Here is a 13572-nt window from a genome sequence, read left to right as displayed (position 1 = left end):
AATGTCACAGGTTTGCACTAATTACTAAACCTACAGTGCCTTCAGAAAATATTCATACCCCTTGACTTATTCCATATTTTGTACTTTCCTAATTTTCTCACCCATCTACACACAATACCCCACAACGACTAAGTGAAAACATGTTTTCAGATATTTTTGCAAATTTATTGAAAATGAAATACAGAAATATCTCATTTACATAAGTATTCACACCCCTGAGTCAATATGTTAGAATCACCTTTGGCTGTGATTACAGCTGTGAGTCTTTCTGGGTAAATCTCTAAGAGCTTTGGACACCTAGATTGTACAATATTTGCCCATTATTCTTTAAAAAAATCTTCAAGCTCTGTCTAGTTGGTTGTTGATCACTGGTAGACAGACATTTTCAAGTCTTGCCATAGATTTTAAAGCAGATTTAAGTCAAAACGGTAACTACGCCACTCAGGAACATTCAATTTCGTCTTGGTAAGCAATTCCAGTGTATATTTGGCCTTGTGTTTTAGGCTATTGTCCTGCTGAAAGGTGAATTTGTTTCCCAGTGTCTGGTGAAAAGCAGACTGAACCAGATTTTCCGCTAGGATTTTGCTTGCGCTTAGCTCTATTCCGTTTCTTTTTATCCTAAAAATCTCCCTAGTCCTTGCAGATGACAAGCATATCCATAAGATGATGCAGCCACCACCATGCTTGAAAATATGAAAAGTGGTACTCAGTGATGTGTTGTGTTGGATTTGCCTCAAACATAACGATTTGTATTCAGGACATTAAGTTCTACTTTAGTGCTTTATTGCAAACAGCATGCATGTTTTGGAATATTTGTATTCTGTACAGGCTTCCTTCTTTTCACTCTGTCATTTACAGTGAGTGAGGGAAAAAAGTATTTGATCCCCTGCTGATTTTGTACGTTTGCCCACTGACAAAGACATGATCAGTCTATAATTTTAATGGTAGGTTTATTTGAACAGTGAGAGACAAAATAACAACAACAAAATCCAGAAAAACGCATGTCAAAAATGTTATAAATTGATTTGCATTTTAATGAGGGAAATAAGTATTTGACCCCTCTGCAAAACATGACTTAGTACTTGGTGGAAAAACCCTTGTTGGCAATCACAGAGGTCAGATGTTTCTTGTAGTTGGCCACCAGGTTTGCACACATCTCAGGAGGGATTTTGTCCCACTCCTCTTTACAGATCTTCTCCAAGTCATTAAGGTTTCGAGGCTGACGTTTGGCAACTCGAACCTTCAGCTCCCTCCACAGATTTTCTATGGGATTAAGGTCTGGAGACTGGCTAGGCCACTCCAGGACCTTAATGTGCTTCTTCTTGAGCCACTCCTTTGTTGCCTTGGCCGTGTGTTTTGGGTCATTGTCATGCTGGAATACCCATCCACGACCCATTTTCAATGCCCTGGATGAGGGAAGTAGGTTCTCACCCAAGATTTGACGGTACATGGCCCCGTCCATCGTCCCTTTGATGCAGTGAAGTTGTTCTGTCCCCTTAGCAGAAAAACACCCCCAAAGCCTAATGTTTCCACCTCCATGTTTGACGGTGGGGATGGTGTTCTTGGGGTCATAGGCAGCTTCCTCCTCCAAACACAGCGAGTTGAGTTGATGCCAAAGAGCTCGATTTTGGTCTCATCTGACCACAACACTTTCACCCAGTTCTCCTCTTAATCATTCAGATGTTCATTGGCAAACTTCAGACGGGCATGTATATGTGCTTTCTTGAGCAGGGGGACCTTGCGGGCGATGCAGGATTTCAGTCCTTCACAGCGCAGTGTGTTACCAATTGTTTTCTTGGTGACTATGGTCCCAGCTGCCTTGAAATCATTGACAAGATCCTCCCGTGTAGTTCTGGGCTGATTCCTCACCGTTCTCATGATCATTGCAACTCCACGAGGTGAGATCTTGCATGGAGCCCCAGGCCGAGGGAGATTGACAGTTCTTTTGTGTTTCTTCCATTTGCAAATATTCGCACCAACTGTTGTCACCTTCTCACCAAGCTGCTTGGCGATGGTCTTGTAGCCCTTTCCAGCCTTGTGTAGGTCTACAATCTTGTCCCTGACATCCTTGGAGAGCTCTTTGGTCTTGTCCATGGTGGAGAGTTTGGAATCTGATTGATTGATTGCTTCTGTGGACAGGTGTCTTTTATACAGGTAACAAGCTGAGATTAGGAGCACTCCCTTTAAGAGTGTGCTCCTAATCTCAGCTCATTACCTGTATAAAAGACACCTGGGAGCCAGAAATCTTTCCGATTGAGAGGGGTCAAATACTTATTTCCCTCATTAAAATGCAAATCAATTTATAACATTTTTGACATTTCTGGATTTTTGTGTTCTTATTCTGTCTCTCACTGTTCAAATAAACCTACCATTAAAATTATAGACTGATCATTTCTTTGTCAGTGGGCAAACATACAAAATCAGCAGGGGATCAAATACTTTTTCCCTCACTGTAAGTTAGTATTGTGGAGTAACTACAGTGTTGTTGATCCGTCCTCAGTTTTGCCTATCACAGCCATTAAACTCTAACTGTTTTAAAGTCTGGACACACCTACTCATTCAAGGGTTCTTCTTTGTTTTTACTAGTTTCTACATTGTAGAATAATAGTGAAGACATCAAAACTATGAAATAACATATGGAATCATGTAGTAACCCAAAACATGTTAAACAAATCAAAATGTGAGATTCTTCAAATAGCCACCCTTTGCCTTGATGACAGCTTTGCACACTCTTGGCATTCTCTCAACCAGCTTCACCTGGAATGCTTTTCCAACAGTCTTGAAGGAGTTCCCACATATGCTGAGCACTTGTTGGCTGCTTTTCCTTCACTCTGCCGTCCAACTCATCCCAAACCATCTCAATTGGGTTGAGGTCGGGGGATTTTGGAGGCCAGGTCATCTGATGCAGCACTCCATCACTCTCCTTCTTGGTAAAATAGCCCTTACACAGCCTGGAGATGTGTTGGGTCATTGTCCTGTTGAAAAACAAATGATAGTCCCAATAAGCCCAAACCAGATGGAATGGTTGCAGAAAGCTGTGGTAGCCATGCTGGTTAAGTGTGCCTTGAATTCTAAATAAATCACAGACAGTGTCACCAGCAAAGCACCTCCACACCTCCACACCTCCTCCTCCATGCTTTACGGTGGGAACTACACTTGCAGAGATCATCCGTTCACCCACACCGCGTCTGACAAAGACATGGCGTTTGGAACCCAAAATCTCAAATTTGGACTCCAGATCAAAGGACACATTTCCACCGGTCTAATGTCCATTGCTCATGTTTCTTGGCCCAAGCAGGTCTCTTCTTCTTATTGGTGTCCTTTAGTAGTGGTTTCTTTGCAGCAATTCGACCATGAAGGCCTGATTCACACAGTCCCCTCTGAACAGTTGATGTTGAGATGTGTCTGTGACTTGAACTCTGTGAAGCATTTATTTGGGCTGCAATTTCTGAGGCTGGTAACTCTAATGAACTTATCCTCTGCAGCAGAGGTAATTCTGGGTCTTCCATTCCTGTGGTGGTCCTCATGAGAGCCAGTTTCATCATAGCGCTTGATGGTTTTTGCGACTGCACTTGAAGAAACTTTCAAAGTTCTTGAAATGTTCCGTATTGACTGACCTTCATGTCTTAAAGTAATGATGGACTGTTGTTTCTCTTTGCTTATTTGAGCTGTTCTTGCCATAATATGGACTTGGTCTTTTACCAAATAGGGCTATCTTCTGTAAACCAACACAACTGATTGGCTCAAACGCATTAAGAAGGAAAGAAATTCCACAAATTAACTTTTAACAAGGCACACCTGTTAATTGAAATGCATTCCAGGTGACTACCTCATGAAGCTGGTTGAGAGAATGCCAAGGGTGTGCAAAGCTGTCATCAAGGCAAAGGGTGGCTATTTGAAGAATCTCAAGTATAACATATATTTTGATTTGTTTAACACTTTGGTTACTACATGATTCCATATGTGTTATTTCATAATTTTGATGTCTTCACTATTATTCTACAATGTAAAAAATAGTAAAAACAAAGAAAAACCCTTGAATGAGTAGGTGTGTCCAAGCATTTGACTGGTAGTGTAAATACAAAATTACAATGGTTATTTTAAATACAAATTACAATAATAAAATCTCATTTAAACCCCCTAGAGTCAATTTATCTTTTTTGTATTTGTAAGGCAGCAGCTACTCTTCCTGGGGTCCAGCAAAACTTAAGGCAGTAATATTCATTATAACACAATTTTTAAACATTAAAATACATTTTACAACAGATTTCACAATACATTAAGTGTGTGGCCTCTAGCCACTTCTCCACTACAACACACAATCCAGGTGTATGTGTGTGTATAGTGTGTATGTTATGTGTGTGTTTGTACCTGTGTGTGTGACTCTTCACAGTCCTCGCTGTTCCATAAGGTGTATTTTTATCCGTTTTTTAGATCTGATTTTACTGCTTGCGTTAGTTACTTGATGTGGAATAGAGTTCCATGTAGCCATGGTCTGGACTTGGTGACTGTGAAGACACCTCTTGTGCCATGTATTGTGGGGTATGCATGGGTGTGTTAGTAGTTTAAACAGATAGCTTTTTGCATTCAACATGTCAATACGTCTTACAAAAACAAGTAGTGCGGAAGTAAATCTCTCCTCTACTTTGAGCCATGAGAGATTGACATGCATATTATTAATGTTAGTTCTACGTATACATTTAAGGGCCAGCCGTACTGCCTTGTTCTGGGCCAGTTGTAATTTTCCCAAGGTCCTCTTTGTGGCACCTGACCATATGACTGGGCAGTAGTCCAGGTGCTATTTAGAAGGCAGAGCTGCGCTTCATTATGGACAGACCTCTCCCCATCTTAGCTACTGTTGCATCAATATGTTTTGACCATAACAGTTTACAATCCAGGGTTAGTCCAAGCAGTTTAGTCTCCTCAACTTTCTTTATTCTTTATATATACATATACATACATATACATATACATATACATATATATATATATATATATATATATATATATATATATATATATATATATATACATACAGTGGGGAGAACAAGTATTTGATACACTGCCGATTTTGCAGGTTTTCCTACTTACAAAGCATGTAGAGGTCTGTAATTTTTATCATAGGTACACTTCAACTGTGAGAGACGGAATCTAAAAGACAAATCCAAAAAATCACATTGTATGATTTTTAAGTAATTAATTTGCATTTTATTGCATGACATAAGTATTTGATACATCAGAAAAGCAGAACTTAATATTTGGTACAGAAACCTTTGTTTGCAATTACAGAGATCATACGTTTCCTGTAGGTCTTGACCAGGTTTGCACACACTGCAGCAGGGATTTTGGCCCACTCCTCCATACAGACCTTCTCCAGATCCTTCAGGTTTCGGGGCTGTCGCTGGGCAATACAGACTTTCAGCTACCTCCAAAGATGTTCTATTGGGTTCAGGTCTGGAGACTGGCTAGGCCACTCCTGGACCTTGAGATGCTTCTTACGGAGCCACTCCTTAGTTGCCCTGGCTGTGTGTTTCGGGTCGTTGTCATGCTGGAAGACCCAGCCACGACCCATCTTCAATGCTCTTACTGAGGGAAGGAGGTTGTTGGCCAAGATCTCACGATACATGGCCCCATCCATCCTCCCCTCAATACGGTGCAGTCGTCCTGTCCCCTTTGCAGAAAAGCATCCCCAAAGAATGATGTTTCCACCTCCATGCTTCACGGTTGGGATGGTGTTCTTGGGGTTGTACTCATCCTTCTTCTTCCTCCAAACACGGCGAGTGGAGTTTAGACCAAAAAGCTCTATTTTTGTCTCATCAGACCACATGACCTTCTCCCATTCCTCCTCTGGATCATCCAGGTGGTCATTGGCAAACCTCAGACGGGCCTGGACATGCGCTGGCTTGAGCAGGGGGACCTTGCGTGCGCTGCAGGATTTTAATCCATGACGGCGTAGTGTGTTACTAATGGTTTTCTTTGAGACTGTGGTCCCAGCTCTCTTCAGGTCATTGACCAGGTCCTGCCGTGTAGTTCTGGGCTGATCCCTCACCTTCCTCATGATCATTGATACCCCATGAGGTGAGATCTTGCATGGAGCCCCAGACCGAGGGTGATTGACCGTCATCTTGAACTTCTTCCATTTTCTAATAATTGCGCCAACAGTTGTTGCCTTCTCACCAAGCTGCTTGCCTATTGTCCTGTAGCCCATCCCAGCCTTGTGCAGGTCTACAATTGTATCCCTGATGTCCTTACACAGCTCTTTGGTCTTGGCCATTGTGGAGAGGTTGGAGTCTGTTTGATTGAGTGTGTGGACAGGTGTCTTTTATACAGGTAACGAGTTCAAACAGGTGCAGTTAATACAGGTAATGAGTGGAGAACAGGAGGGCTTCTTAAAGAAAAACTAACAGGTCTGTGAGAGCCGGAATTCTTACTGGCTGGTAGGTGATGAAATACTTATGTCATACAATAAAATGCAAATGAATTACTTAAAAATCATACAATGTGAATTTCTGGATTTTTGTTTTACATTCCGTCTCTCACAGTTGAAGTGTACCTATGATAAAAAATTACAGACCTCTACATGCTTTGTAAATAGGAAAACCTGCAAAATCGTCAGTGTATCAAATACTTGTTCTCCCCACTGTATATACACATACACATACATACATACATACATACATACATACATACATACATACATACATACATACATACATACATACATACATACATACATACATACATACATACATACATACATACATACATACATACATACATACACATATCCTTTAAAAATATATATATATTCCCCTTTATTACTTTCCAACCCCACCACCCTTTCCCTACTTGGAGTTAACTAGTGAACAACAATGCTTAGGCCTCTACTTCCAGCTTATACCTACTATCTACATTTTATGGACACAGTCAATTTGACAATAATTATATATATATATATTTTTGCTCCTGAACTTCTTCTACTCTCAACCTCTCCGATCATTTTCATGATGTCCATCCGGTTTGCTTCTATATGCCATATATTTCTAACTATGCTCTTTCACAAAAGCTCCCAACCTACAACCTATATACTTATTATGGACACAGTATGCTTACATTATTAGTATCTTGTTATTATTTGTTGTTAGTTGTTATTAGTCCCATCCTTCAATTCCATTCAACACCTCCCATCTATCTTTTAACACCCTCCATATAGGATTTCTATTTGCCATATATATTTCAACTGTACTGTGATGTCTTACAAAAGTTCTGAACCTTTCTATTCTCATTGTTTCTACAGATTGTGAATTGAAAATATTTTTTTTTGCTAAAAGTATTATTATGTTATTGATCGATTGACTATGACTTTTCAGATCACCCAGTAATGCTATCTGCAAGGTTAGCTCCAGGTAAATATTGCAATCCTTTAGCCATTCCTGGACCTGTGTCCAAAAACAAGCTACAAATGGACAGTACCAAAACAAATGATCTAATGATTCTGTCTCTTCGCAGCAAAATCTGCAGAGCTGGGAAGATTGTATCCCCCATATAAATACAATTCTATTGGTAGCAAGAATTTTATATAATAATTTAAATTGAAAGATTCTAAGTTTTGAATCTGGTGTCGTTTTGCGTATCAGTTCATAAACACTATGCCATGGGATTGGTCCTTAAATTAAACTGATATACTTTTTTATTTATCACAGTTTTCCTTAACCAATTATGTTATTTAATGCAAGGCCGACAGACAAGTTCCTTACTTTCTCCCCCTTCCACTTTCCTCTTCCATTTTTGCAGTAAGGCTGCAATTATTTGGATGTAATTTTGGGTAGAGCAGACATTTAGCTGCATGTGCGACATGCAGTCCTACCGATGATATCATTTACGAAGATTATACCTTTTTTAAACATTTTGTAAAAAAATAAAAGGTTTTTTGTCGATTAGTATATATGAGTTTAACCCCAATATGTGTTGCATTATTTGTTTTGTCGTTTCTGGAGGATTAAATTGAAATTGCAACTTTCTATGGCTTGTTTTAGAAATAGTGATATTTGGGAGATTATTTCCTTTTCAAATAACTGAAAGTGAGTGGTTGTAATCTGAATAAAGGGAAAAAGGCCATTCTTGAACATTGGGTGAGACAATCTTACTAATTTGCTAGAGAACCAGTTCGGATTTAAGTATAACTTTTGTATGACTGAAGCTTTTAGTGATAGGTCTAATGAATTAATATTTAATAATTTCTGTCCTCCGAATTCATATTCTTATATAAATAGGCCCGTTTAATTTTGTCTGGCTTGCCGTTCCAAATAAAATATGTATTCCGAGTATATCCACATCACCATCAGACCATTTTATTGGTAAACTACATGGTAATGTAAAAATTTTATTTTTTAGTGATCCAATACGTAATATAGTACATTTGTCATAATTTGGTTGTAATCCAGAGAGGTTAGAAAATGTATCTAGATCCTCTATGAGGCTGTGGAGGGATTCTAGTTCTGGATTTAAAAGAAAACATGAATCATCAGTGTACAATGACACCTTTGTTTTTAAGCCCAGGATTTCTAATCCCCTGATATTATTGTTGGATCTGATTTTAATAGCTAACATCTCGATGGCCACAATAAATAGATATGCCGATAGTGGACAACCTTGTTTCACTCCTCTTGACAGTTTAAAACTTTCTGAGAAATAGCCATTAATTACTATTTTACACCTAGGGTTACTATACATGATTTTGACCCATTTTATAAGAGATTCTCCAAAATTGAAATGCTTCAGGCATTTATATACAGTGGGGGAAAAAAGTATTTAGTCAGCCACCAATTGTGCAATTTCTCCCACTTAAAAAGATTAGAGAGGCCTGTAATTTTCATCATAGGTACACGTCAACTATGACAGACAAAATGAGAATTTTTTTCTCCAGAAAATCACATTGTAGGATTTTTTATGAATTTATTTGCAAATTATGGTGGAAAATAAGTATTTGGTCAATAACAAAAGTTTCTCAATACTTTGTTATATACCCTTTGTTGGCAATGACACAGGTCAAACGTTTTCTGTAAGTCTTCACAAGGTTTTCACACACTGTTGCTGGTATTTTGGCCCATTCCTCCATGCAGATCTCCTCTAGAGCAGTGATGTTTTGGGGTTGACGCTGGGCAACACAGACTTTCAACTCCCTCCAAAGATTTTCTATGGGGTTGAGATCTGGAGACTGGCTAGGCCACTCCAGGACCTTGAAATGCTTCTTACGTTGCCCGGGCGGTGTGTTTGGGATCATTGTCATGCTGAAAGACCCAGCCACGTTTCATCTTCAATGCCCTTGCTGATGGAAGGAGGTTTTCACTCAAAATCTCACGATACATGGCCCCATTCATTCTTTCCTTTACACGGATCAGTCGTCCTGGTCCCTTTGCAGAAAAACAGCCCCAAAGCATGATGTTTCCACCCCCGTGCTTCACAGTAGGTATGGTGTTCTTTGGATGCAACTCAGGATTCTTTGTCCTCCAAACACGACGAGTTGAATTTTAATACCAAAAAGTTCTATTTTGGTTTAATCTGACCATATGACATTCTCCCAATCCTCTTCTGGATCATCCAAATGCACTCTAGCAAACTTCAGACGGGCCTGGACATGTACTGGCTTAAGCAGGGGGACACGTCTGGCACTGCAGGATTTGAGTCCCTGGCGGCGTAGTGTGTTACTGATGGTAGGCTTTGTTACTTTGGTCCCAGCTCTCTGCAGGTCATTCACTAGGTCCCCCCGTGTGGTTCTGGGATTTTTGCTCACCGTTCTTGTGATGATTTTGACCCCACAGGGTGAGATCTTGCGTGGAGCCCCAGATCGAGGGAGATTATCAGTGGTCTTGTATGTCTTCCATTTCCTAATAATTGCTCCCACAGTTGATTTCTTCAAACCAAGCTGCTTACCTATTGCAGATTCAGTCTTCCCAGCCTGGTGCAGGTCTACAATTTTGTTTCTGGTGTCCTTTGACAGCTCTTTGGTCTTGGCCATAGTGGAGTTTGGAGTGTGACTGTTTGAGGTTGTGGACAGGTGTCTTTTATACTGATAACAAGTTCAAACAGGTGCCATTAATACAGGTAACGAGTGGAGGACAGAGGAGCCTCTTAAAGAAGAAGTTACAGGTCTGTGAGAGCCAGAAATCTTGCTTGTTTGTAGGTGACCAAATACTTATTTTCCACCATAATTTGCAAATAAATTCATTAAAAATCCTACAATGTGATTTTCTGGATTTTTTTTCCTCAATTTTTCTGTCATAGTTGACGTGTACCTATGATGAAAATTACAGGCCTCTCTCATCTTTTTAAGTGGGAAAACTTGCACAATTGGTGGCTGACTAAATACTTTTTTCCCCCACTGTATTACAATCCCTATCATTGCTAGTATTTGGTGTTCCATTATTTGACTCCTCTATTACAACTTTTAGAATAGCCATGGAGTAGTCTTTGTGTCTCTGAACATTTGGTTGTCAATATATAGTTTATCGACCACCAGTGCAACACGTTTCCCTTTTAATCTATTTTCCTTGAAGATTGGATACAGAACTTTGAGCCTTTCTGCAATCTACCTTGGGAACTGATCATTCATGCCTATTTTCTTGCCAGCAAGTCTTTTACCTAGGCTTTTAACCATTGCTTTATCCTTAAAAAATGCAAATTTGGCAATGATTGGGCGATCATATTTCTGTCCTCTTTGTCCGAAACGGTGTACACGTTTGAGTTGGATTTTATCGACAGCCTCGAGTGGGATTTGAAGCACTGTATGCAGGAAATCCTTCATAATATTCTTGGTTATTTCTCCCTCCTTTTCCTGAATACCCTTAAGTACTAGATTTTCTCTCATCGATCTAGTTTGGATGTCTAGTAAGGCTTCTCTCAGAAGGTTGTTCTTTTTTAAAAGTTCCCTATCGTCCGTTTCCATCTTAGTGACTGTGACTTTTAATTTTTTGGTTTCTTTCTCCATTATCGCAGCTTTTTCGTCACTCATTTCAAGACTAGCTTTCACCTCCTTTACATACTTACTGACAAATTCTAGTATGCCCAATTTGTCATTAATCGACTTCAACAGGTCGCTTTCCACACTTACCAGACCCAGTGGTGAAGAGCATATATCATCTGTATCAGTCGACAAGTTGCGTTTTCTCTTGGGGATTGGTTCTCCTCCTTTATCTTCTTCCATGTTTGGGTGTTGCGTGTTGTTGTAATATTTGTCGATATATTTCTCTAGCCTTATGATTTGTTTTGTGTTATTATCCAGATTGAATTGTATTTACTGCGAATATATGAAATGCTAATATTTAGTCTAACTTACTGATTTTGAATATTATGTTTTTATCTTGAGGTGGTTTGTACCGCTTTCTATTCAATACGCCATCTTGTCTAACACACGTGCCTTATTTGTATCGTATTCTCTTTACACGAAGGAAGACAAGCCCATCACAATCAGAAGAGTCCCAAACTTCCGGAGTCGTTGGTTGTCTGGACCTGCTGGGCTGACAGGAGACGAGGACGAGCTGCTGCAGGAGGTTTCCACCGTCCTCAGGTACGTCTGATATTCTCTTTTTATAGGGTTGTAGGACTGGCGTTAGCAAATGGCTTTGCAGGTAGTTAATGCAGTGGGAGGTCATTATGAAACAGTTTGATTCAATGTCCAACGAAAGGCATCACACTCAATCATGCACTACAATAGAAATAATCAAGCCCATAGAAAAAAGCACGCTCAATATTAAATATAGAATAAATAAATAAAGCACATGCAATATGAAATATATAAAATACTGTTCACTCTGTGACATTAAGATGTGCAATTTTACTTTGTAACAAAAAACCTCACACAGCTCTTTACCTGGATTTTCTGCTTATTCATCATCTCCTCCGAAACCAAGCAGCACACAACAGGGAGAGTCCCCCCATCATTAATGAATTAACACTGGTCACAGGGCAAGAGGCTCGACAAATCACAAGCTTCCACAGGCTCTCCACTCCATTCTCCCGCCATAGTTAATCATTTGGGCGGCAGCTGGCCCCGTTATCAGAGACCACAGGTTGCTGTTGCTCTGCCCAACATCCTCCGCCTGCCTCAGCAGTGCAGAGGTCCAGGTGTTTACTTGCCTAGCTAGGTTGGCTGGCTTGCTCATGGCTTTACCAGACTGGCTCGCTCTCTGCCTTTCAAGATGGACATCTGCTCGTCCACCTTGGGCGTCCAGGTTCAGAGAGGGTGATAATCATCACCGGCCAGCTCCCAAATGTCTTCACCCTCCCCTTCTCAATCAAGTGAGTCAACACCCACCCCCTCCCTTTCTGTTCTAATGAGGATTATAATGTGGTACAACAGAAGCAGTGTTAATGGGCCTCTTTTGGCATTAAGCATCCAAATATGTGTTTGAGCAGCAGCCAAGTACCAGCAACGGTGTTGAGACGCTGATGTGTTTGTACTTCAATGCTCTTCAGCATTTCGGTGTTAACAACAGTGATTGCTGGATGATTGCATGTGTGTGTGTTGTTTTGGTTGGGGAATCGACAAGCTTAATTATTTTGTAGCTCTACTAACCATCCAAACGCCCCAAAACACTTCAGAATGACCTTTCATGCCAAGAAGAACTACAGTATGAGTGTAACAACGACGCCAGAAGGCAAAGGAGGAAGGCTGGGCATTTGTGAATGGAGTCAAAATGGCAGTGTTTAGATTCTGTTTCAGATCTTTTGCCACTAATTGGTCTTTTGGCCAATCAGATCAGATATTTTACCAATAATTGGGCAAAATATCAGAATTGGGCTGCCTGTGTAAACGCAGCCAATGAGTCACCTCTAAATTAGCAGGGGGCAAGCCTGGGTGCTCATGGGTAATGTAGACTCAAACAGATGGTGTATAATAATGCGAGTGTGTCACAAGCTTCCAATATGCCCACCCTGCCTTGTATACTGTACATGGGAATATCTCTAATATTGGCTGTTGTGGTGAATGCACAATGGATGAATGCTACATTTCTCAGTCTGGATTTGGAGTACACTTTTGTCTTTTGAAGGAGCTCAGCTGAACATATTTCCTGTTGCTCCCTCTCACCCTGGTCGTCCCATCGTGCACAGTATGTCAACACCATTCTATGCTTGTTTATGTGTAGCTTTCCAATTGGCAATCCTATAACTGCAAACACTCATTATATACGGATGCTTGCTTCGGAGTAAAGAGGTTTTGAAAATACATTTATTTCCTTTGAGTGGCCATATTGCATCTTTTCAACATTCTTAAATGAAATTACATATTTTGCTGATTTGTAGAAGACACTGCCATTTAATTCCGCCATATCCTGCGATCTAATCCTTAAGCAATTTGTCAAGAAATGTACATTTTCCTGAGTAGCTCAGCCAACATTTAAATGTTTTTCCATGGGCCTCTGTGAATAAATAGAGGCTTATTATCATCATTATTACTAGTAGCGTAAACAATGAATCACTGAGTGTCCACCATTTCTTTCAACAAGCCTGTGAGTCACCGGGGAGATTTCACGGCATGTAAATTAACAGATTTCAGCCCTTCTGTGCCATTGT

The sequence above is a fragment of the Coregonus lavaretus genome (genome assembly GCF_964263955.1).
Source record: "Coregonus lavaretus genome assembly, chromosome: 1".
In the NCBI taxonomy this organism is placed as follows: Eukaryota; Metazoa; Chordata; class Actinopteri; order Salmoniformes; family Salmonidae; genus Coregonus; species Coregonus lavaretus.
The sequence above is the reverse complement of the archived record's forward strand: the minus strand, read 5'-3'. Positions refer to the sequence as shown.